Consider the following 7350-nt stretch of genomic DNA (forward strand, 5'->3'; position numbering starts at 1 on the left):
AATGAATCCCAAATGACATCCTATTCAGTGCACTACTTTTGATTAGGACCCATATGCCTCTGGTGAAAAGTAGTGCGCTTATGTAGGGAATAGGGTTTTCATTAGGGACGTAGTAGGAATCTCTTTTCTCTCTCTCTGTAGAGCCAGAGTCCATTCAGCCCCTTAATGAGGCAGGTAAATCTAATTCCAACAGGCAATGGGTTTGGAAATAGCCACTGAGGTTCTGTACCAGACTGGACTGGTCAGACGGAGACCAGTCTCTCCCACTGGGGAAAAAGTTCAGCTCTCCTGAAGCGAGACACAATAGAGGACACAGCTGTTATCTCTGCTGTTGGTCCTGATTTTATAATTGATTTCCCCCTCAGGCACAATAGAGAGGAAGTAATGAAAATCCTGTCAATCCTGTTCCTTTGTGTCGCACCTTGATGAGGTCATCGGCTCAAGGTGGCCATTGATGACCTCAGCACTCAACCGCAAGGGGCAGAGCAAACTGAGGACCACACAAATCACAACAGGAAAAACTGTTCAAGCAATACTACAAGAATGCACTGCTTCAGAAAAACAGAAGTAAACTTTTAGGGGATAAAACAGAATACACTGAGGCTGAGGACCACACACTAATACTGTACAGGAAACAGCATAAGAATGCACTGCTCTAGCAAAACACAACAGATGTCAAATAAACATGACTTTATTTGGCTCTACACTAAAAGAGGATTTCAGTTCAGTTGATGTACTGCACAGCCCTTCTGTCATAAATGAAACAATACCCAACACTCATTCCTCAGACAAATCACACAACAATGTTCTCTGACCATATTTTAGCAAGTCCATCAAATGAATATGCACCCAATGTACTTTACATTCACTTAGTGTGAGATCGAGAGTGTCTGTTGAACACGTTCATATCCTAGGGCTGGGTCCCAAACTAAGCTCTATTTCCTACATAGTCCACTACTTTTGACCAGGGCCCATAGGGCTCTCGTCAAATTTAGTGTAGTACGTAGGGAATGGGGAGCCATTTTGGAATTCAGCCTACATGTACCGGAGGCAGTAAAAAACATGTCGATTTATTTCTAGTTGTCACGCCCTGACTTTGGAGATCCTTTTTATGTCTCTATTTTGGTTTGGTCAGGGCGTGAGTTGGGGTGGGCATTTCTATGTGTTGTGTTTCTATGATTTTCTATCTCTATGTTTTGGCCGAGTATGGTTCTCAATCAGGGACAGCTGTCTATCGTTGTCTCTGATTGGGAACCATACTTAGGTGGCTTTTTCCCCACCTGTCTTGGTGGGAAGTTGACTTTGTTTATGGCACTTTGTCTTTGAGCTTCACGGTTTGTTTTTTGTATTGTTTATTGTTTTGTCTGCGTCGTTTTGATCATTAAAAGATCATGTACGGTCACCACGCCGCGCCTTGGTCCTCTCCTTCAAACAGCTGTGACACTAGTGGGGCGCTGATCAGCTGTTTGTTCACCTGCCAGCAATTTCTGATAATCCATCTGCAACCGCCCGGCTATGGAATAAGGTGAAAATCTGAGACCCACACCGACCCTAACCCGTTAATACATAAAATGCGCTGAAAGCAGTCTAAGGCATCGCAGTGCTAGTAGTGCCACTAGAGATCCTGGTTCGAGATCCCGGCGCCGACAGAGATGGCCGCCTCGCTTCGTGTTCCTAGGAAACTATGCAGTATTTAGTTTTTTACGTGTTATTTCTTACATTGGTACCCCAGGTAATCTTAGGTTTTATTACATACAGTCGGGAGGAACTACTGGATATAAGAGCAACGTCAACTCACCATCATTACGACCATGAATACGACTTTCCAGAAGCGGATCCTCTGTTTTGCCCACCACCCAGGACAATGGATCAGATCCCAGCCGGTGAACCAAAACAACGACAGCGTAAAACGGGCAGACGAAGCGGTCTTCCTGTCAGGCTCCTGTCAAGCACTCACAAGCTTTTACAGATGCACATCCTGTCGGGCTGTATCACCGCCTGGTACGGCAACTGCTCCGCCCACAACCGCAAGGCTCTCAAGAGGGTAGTGAGGTCTGCACAACGCATCACCGAGGGCAAACTACCTGCCCTCCAGGACACCTACACCACCCGATGTCACAGGAAGGCCATAAAGATCATCAAGGACAACATCCACCCGAGCCACTGCCTGTTCACTCCGCTATCATCCAGAAGGCGAGGTCAGTACAGATGCATCAAAGCTGGGACTGAGAGACTGAAAAACAGCTTATATCTCAAGGCCATCAGACTGTTAAACTGTTAAACAGCCACCACTAACATTGAGTGGCTGCTGCCAACATACTGACTCAACTCAACCACTTTAATAATGGAAAAATTGCTGTAAGAAATGTATCACTAGCCACTTTAAACAATGCCACATTTATATGTTTACATACCCTACATTACTCATCTCATATGTACAGTATATACTGTACTCGATACCATCTACTGCATCTTGCCTATGCCGTTCTGTACCATCACTCATTCATATATCTTTATGTACATATCCTTCATCCCTTTACACTTGTGTGTATAAGGTAGTTGTGGAATTGTTAGGTTAGATTACTCGTTGGTTATTACTGCATTGTCGGAACTAGAAGCACAAGCATTTCGCTACACTCGCATTAACATCTGCTAACCATGTGTATCAAATTTGATTTGATTTTAATCCTCTTGGACTGCCTCATGAGTGGTGCAGTGGTCTAAGAGATTCTGGGTTCGAGTCCAGGCTCTGTTGCAGACGGCGCCGACCTGGAGACACATGGGGCAGCGCACAATTGGCCCAGCATTGTCCGGGTTAGGGGAGGGTTTAGCCGGGAAAGGATATTCTTGTCCCATCGCGCACTAGTTACTCCTGTGGCAGAACAGGCGCAGAGCACGCTGACATCGTCGCCAGGTGTACGGTGTTTCCTCCGACACGTTGCTGGCTTCCGGGTTAAGCGGAGGACGCCCGGACCTCTACCTTCCCCTCTCCCGAGTCCGTACGCAGTGATGGGTCAAGACTCTAACTACCAAATGGAACCACGAACTTGTGGAGTAAAAGGGGTAAAAAAAAATACAATAAAAAAATATATAAATATATATTTTTTAAACAATTATAATAAAGCATTTTATTTTTATTTTTACAAATGACAAAAAAAAAACATTTTTTTAAATAAAAAAATAAAGACTTCTTAAAGCATTGTTGGTTAATGGCTTGTAAGTGAGCATTTCCCTGTAAGGTGGACGGACACCTTTTGTGTTCGGCGCATGTGTCAAATAACATTTGATTTGATTTGCCCCCAACACCACCTCTACACTGTTCTCTCTACACCTCCCACTAACCCTCTACCTCCTCCTAACCCTCTTCTACCTCCTCCTAACCCTCTACCTCCCTCTAACCCTCTACCTCCTCCTAACCCTCTACACCTCCCCCTAACCCTCTACCTCCTCCTAGCCCTCTACACCTCCTCCTAACCCTCTACACCTCCTCCTAACCCTCTACCTCCCCCTAACCCTCTTCCTCCCCCTAACCCTCTACCTCCCCCTAACCCTCTACCTCCCTCTAACCCTCTACCTCCCTCTAACCCTCTACCTCCCTCTAACCCTCTACCTCCCTCTAACTCTCTACCTCCTCCTAACCCTCTACCTCCTCCTAACCCTCTACACCTCCCCCTAACCCTCTACCTCCCCCTCTAACTCTCTACCTCCCTCTAACCCTCCTCCTAACCCTCTACCTCCTCCTAACCCTCTACCTAACCCTCTACCTCCCCCTAACCCTCCTCCTAACCCTCTACCTCATCCTAACCCTCTACCTAACACTCTACCTCCCCCAAACCCTCTACCTCCCTCTAACCCTCTACCTCCCTCTAACCCTCTACCTCACCCAAACCCTCTACCTAACCCTAACCCTCTACCTCCCTCTAACCCTCTACCTCCCTCTAACCCTCTATGACCCAACACCGCCTCTACACTGGAGAGATGAAGGGAGAGACAGAAAGTCTGTCTAGGCGCTACATTAAATCTGTTCTGAGGCTTTTCTTCATACCAATCGCTGTCACTCCACCTCCTCAAGCCTTCAAAATAGCCCTGATGAATTCTTCCACTCTACACAGGAAATAGACAGAGACAGAGAGAAGAAGCAAGATAAAGAACTAGAAAGAGAGACAGCGGAGAGGGGGGTGAAAGAGAGGGGGGAGATAGAGAGGGGGAATAGAGAATGAGACAGATAGAGAGAGGGGGGGATAGAGAATGAGACAGAGAGAGAGAGGGGAGATAGAGAATGAGACACAGAGAGAGAGAGAGAGAGAGAGAGAGAGTGAGACAGAGGAGAGGGGGGAGAGAGAGAGAGAGAGAGGGGGGGATAGAGAATGAGACAGAGAGAGAGGGGGGAATAGAGAATGAGACAGAGAGAGAGGGGGGATAGAAAATGAGACAGAGAGAGAGAGGGGGAGATAGAGAATGAGATAGTGAGAGAGAAGAGGGGGGAAAGAGAGAGCGAGAGATAGAGAGAGAGAGGGGGAAGAGAGAGAGAGAGAGAGAGAGACAAAAACACACCCCACAGAGCCCCAGGACAGCAGCACAATTAGACCCAAGCAAATCATGAGAAAACAAAAAGATAATTACTTGACACATTGGAAAGGATTAACAAAAAAACAGAGCAAACTAGAATGCTATTTGGCCCTACACAGAGAGTACACAGTGGCAGAATACCTGACCACCGTGACTGACCCAAACGTAAGGAAAGCTTTGACTATGTACAGACTCAGTGAGCATAGCCTTGCTATTGAGAAAGGCCGCCGTAGGCAGACATGGCTCTCAAGAGAAGACAGGCTACGTCCACACTGCCCACAAAATTAGGTGGAAACTGAGCTGCACTTCCTAACCTCCTGCCCAATGTATGACCATGTTAGAGACACATATGTATTTCCCTCAGATTACACAGACCCACAAAGAATTCGAAAACAAATCCAATTTTGATAAACTACCATATCTACTGGGTGAAATTCCACAGTGTGCCATCACAGCAGCAAGATTTGTGACAGCAGCAAGATTTGCCACAAGAAAAGGGCAACCAGTGAAGAACAAACACCATTGTAAATACAACCCATATTTATGCTTATTTATTTTCCCTTGTGTACTTTAACCATTTGTACATTGTTACAACACTGTAAATATACATAATATGAAATTTGTAATGTCTTTGTTGTTTTGAAACTTCTGTATGTGTAATGTTTACTGTTAATTTTTATTGTTTATTTCACTTTTGTATATTATCTACCTCACTTGCTTTGGCAATGTTAACACATGTTTCCCATGCCAATAAAGCCCTTTGAATTGATTTTAATTGAGAGAGAGAGAGAGAGAGAGAGAGAGAGTGCAGTCTATCAGTCTATCTAGTCCATTTTCAAAGTATTGATAAATGACTCTACGAGGACCATGCATTACCCCCTGGAGAGATGAGGAGAAAGAAGAACAAGACATTTCCTTTAAACCATCCTCTCATCCTCTCATCCTCTCACCCTCTCATCCTCTCACCCTCTCATCCTCTCACCCTCTCATCCTCTCACCCTCTCATCCTCTCATCCTCTCATCCTCTCATCCTCTCACCCTCTCATCCTCTCACCCTCTCATCCTCTCATCCTCTCATCCTCTCACCCTTTCATCCTCTCACCCTCTCATCCTCTCATCCTCTCACCCTCTCATCCTCTCATTCTTCCATGTTCTCATCCTCTCATCCTCTCACCCTCTCACCCTCTCATCCTCTCATTCTTCCATGTTCTCATCCTCTCATCCTCTCACCCTCTCATCCTCTCATCCTCTCATCCTTTCATCCTCTCATCCTTCCATGTTCTCATCCTCTCATCTTCTCATCCTCTCATCCTCTCACCCTCTCATCCTTCCATCCTCTCACCTTCTCATCCTCTCATCCTTCCATGTTCTCATGTTCTCATCCTCTCAACCTTCCATCATATCATCCTTCCATCATCTCACCCTCTCATCCTTCCATGTTCTCATCCTCTCATCCTTCCATCATCGCATCCTTCCATCCTCTCATCCTCTCAACCTCTCATCATCTCACCCTCTCATCCTTCCATCATCTCACCCTCTCATCCTTCCATCATCGCATCCTTACATCCTCTCACCCTCTCATCTTCTCAACCTTCCATCATCTCATCCTCTCATCCTCTCACCCTCTCATCTCTCACCCTCTCAACCTTCCATCATCTCATCCTCTCATCCTCTCACCCTCTCATTCTCTCACCCTCTCACCCTTCCATGTTCTCATCCTCTCATCCTTCCATCCTCTCATCCTTCCATGTTCTCATCCTCTCACCCTTCCATCATCTCATCCTCTCATCCTCTGACCCTCTCATCCTTCCATGTTCTCATCCTCTCATCCTTCCATGTTCTCATCCTTTCATCCTCTCATCCTTCCATCATCTCATCCTCTCACCCTCTCATCCTCTTATTCTTCCATGTTCTCATCCTCTCATCCTTCCATCCTCTCATCTTCTCATCCTTCCATCCTCTCACCCTTCCATCCTCTCATCCTTCCATCCTCTCATCCTCTCACCCTCTCATCCTTCCATCCTCTCAACACCTCACACTCTCAACCTCTCATCCTCTCATCCTCTCACCCTCATCCTTCCATCATCTCACCCTCTCATCCTTCCATGTTCTCATCCTCTCACCCTCTCATCCTTCCAACATCTCATCCTTCCATCCTCTCACCCACTCATCCTCTCATCCTTCCATGTTCTCATCCTCTCATCATCTCATCCTCTCACCCTCTCATCCTCTCATCCTGTAGTTAATAAGACATCAATGGATATGGACAGAGCAACAACAACAACAACATCACCAACAACTGTAAGCTGGACGCGAGGAGAGGAGACAACATCATTGGAAGCTATTGTTCCAGATATGGCTGGTCTCTGTTACTCCAGATCAAAATCAATTGAACATGTCAGTGAAGATCAGCAGGCAGAACACTGTGGTCTGTTCAGTTTGGACTATACTATTAGTAATTGCCCTACAGGGACAGATAAAGTTGTCTGAATTGAATAGACTTGACTATGTCAGAGGCCTGGAGTTATTGGACTCACATAAATAGCATGAAGCCACTGTATGATTGAATAGAAAAAAAGAAAGAGAGAAAGAAAGAGAGAAAGAGAGGAAGAAAGAAAGAGAGAATGAAAAGCTGGACTGTTTCTGGACTCTGCACACTGATTGAGTTACTGTAGGAGAAACGGAGGTTTGATTGAATGACAAATGGCACAGTGGCTCTAGGCGTTGTTACCTAAAGCTGATGCTGCCGTAGATGCATCCTGACTCTGCTGACAAACAGCT

This window comes from Oncorhynchus mykiss, chromosome 8 (genome assembly GCF_013265735.2).
Source record: "Oncorhynchus mykiss isolate Arlee chromosome 8, USDA_OmykA_1.1, whole genome shotgun sequence".
Lineage (NCBI taxonomy): Eukaryota > Metazoa > Chordata > Actinopteri > Salmoniformes > Salmonidae > Oncorhynchus > Oncorhynchus mykiss.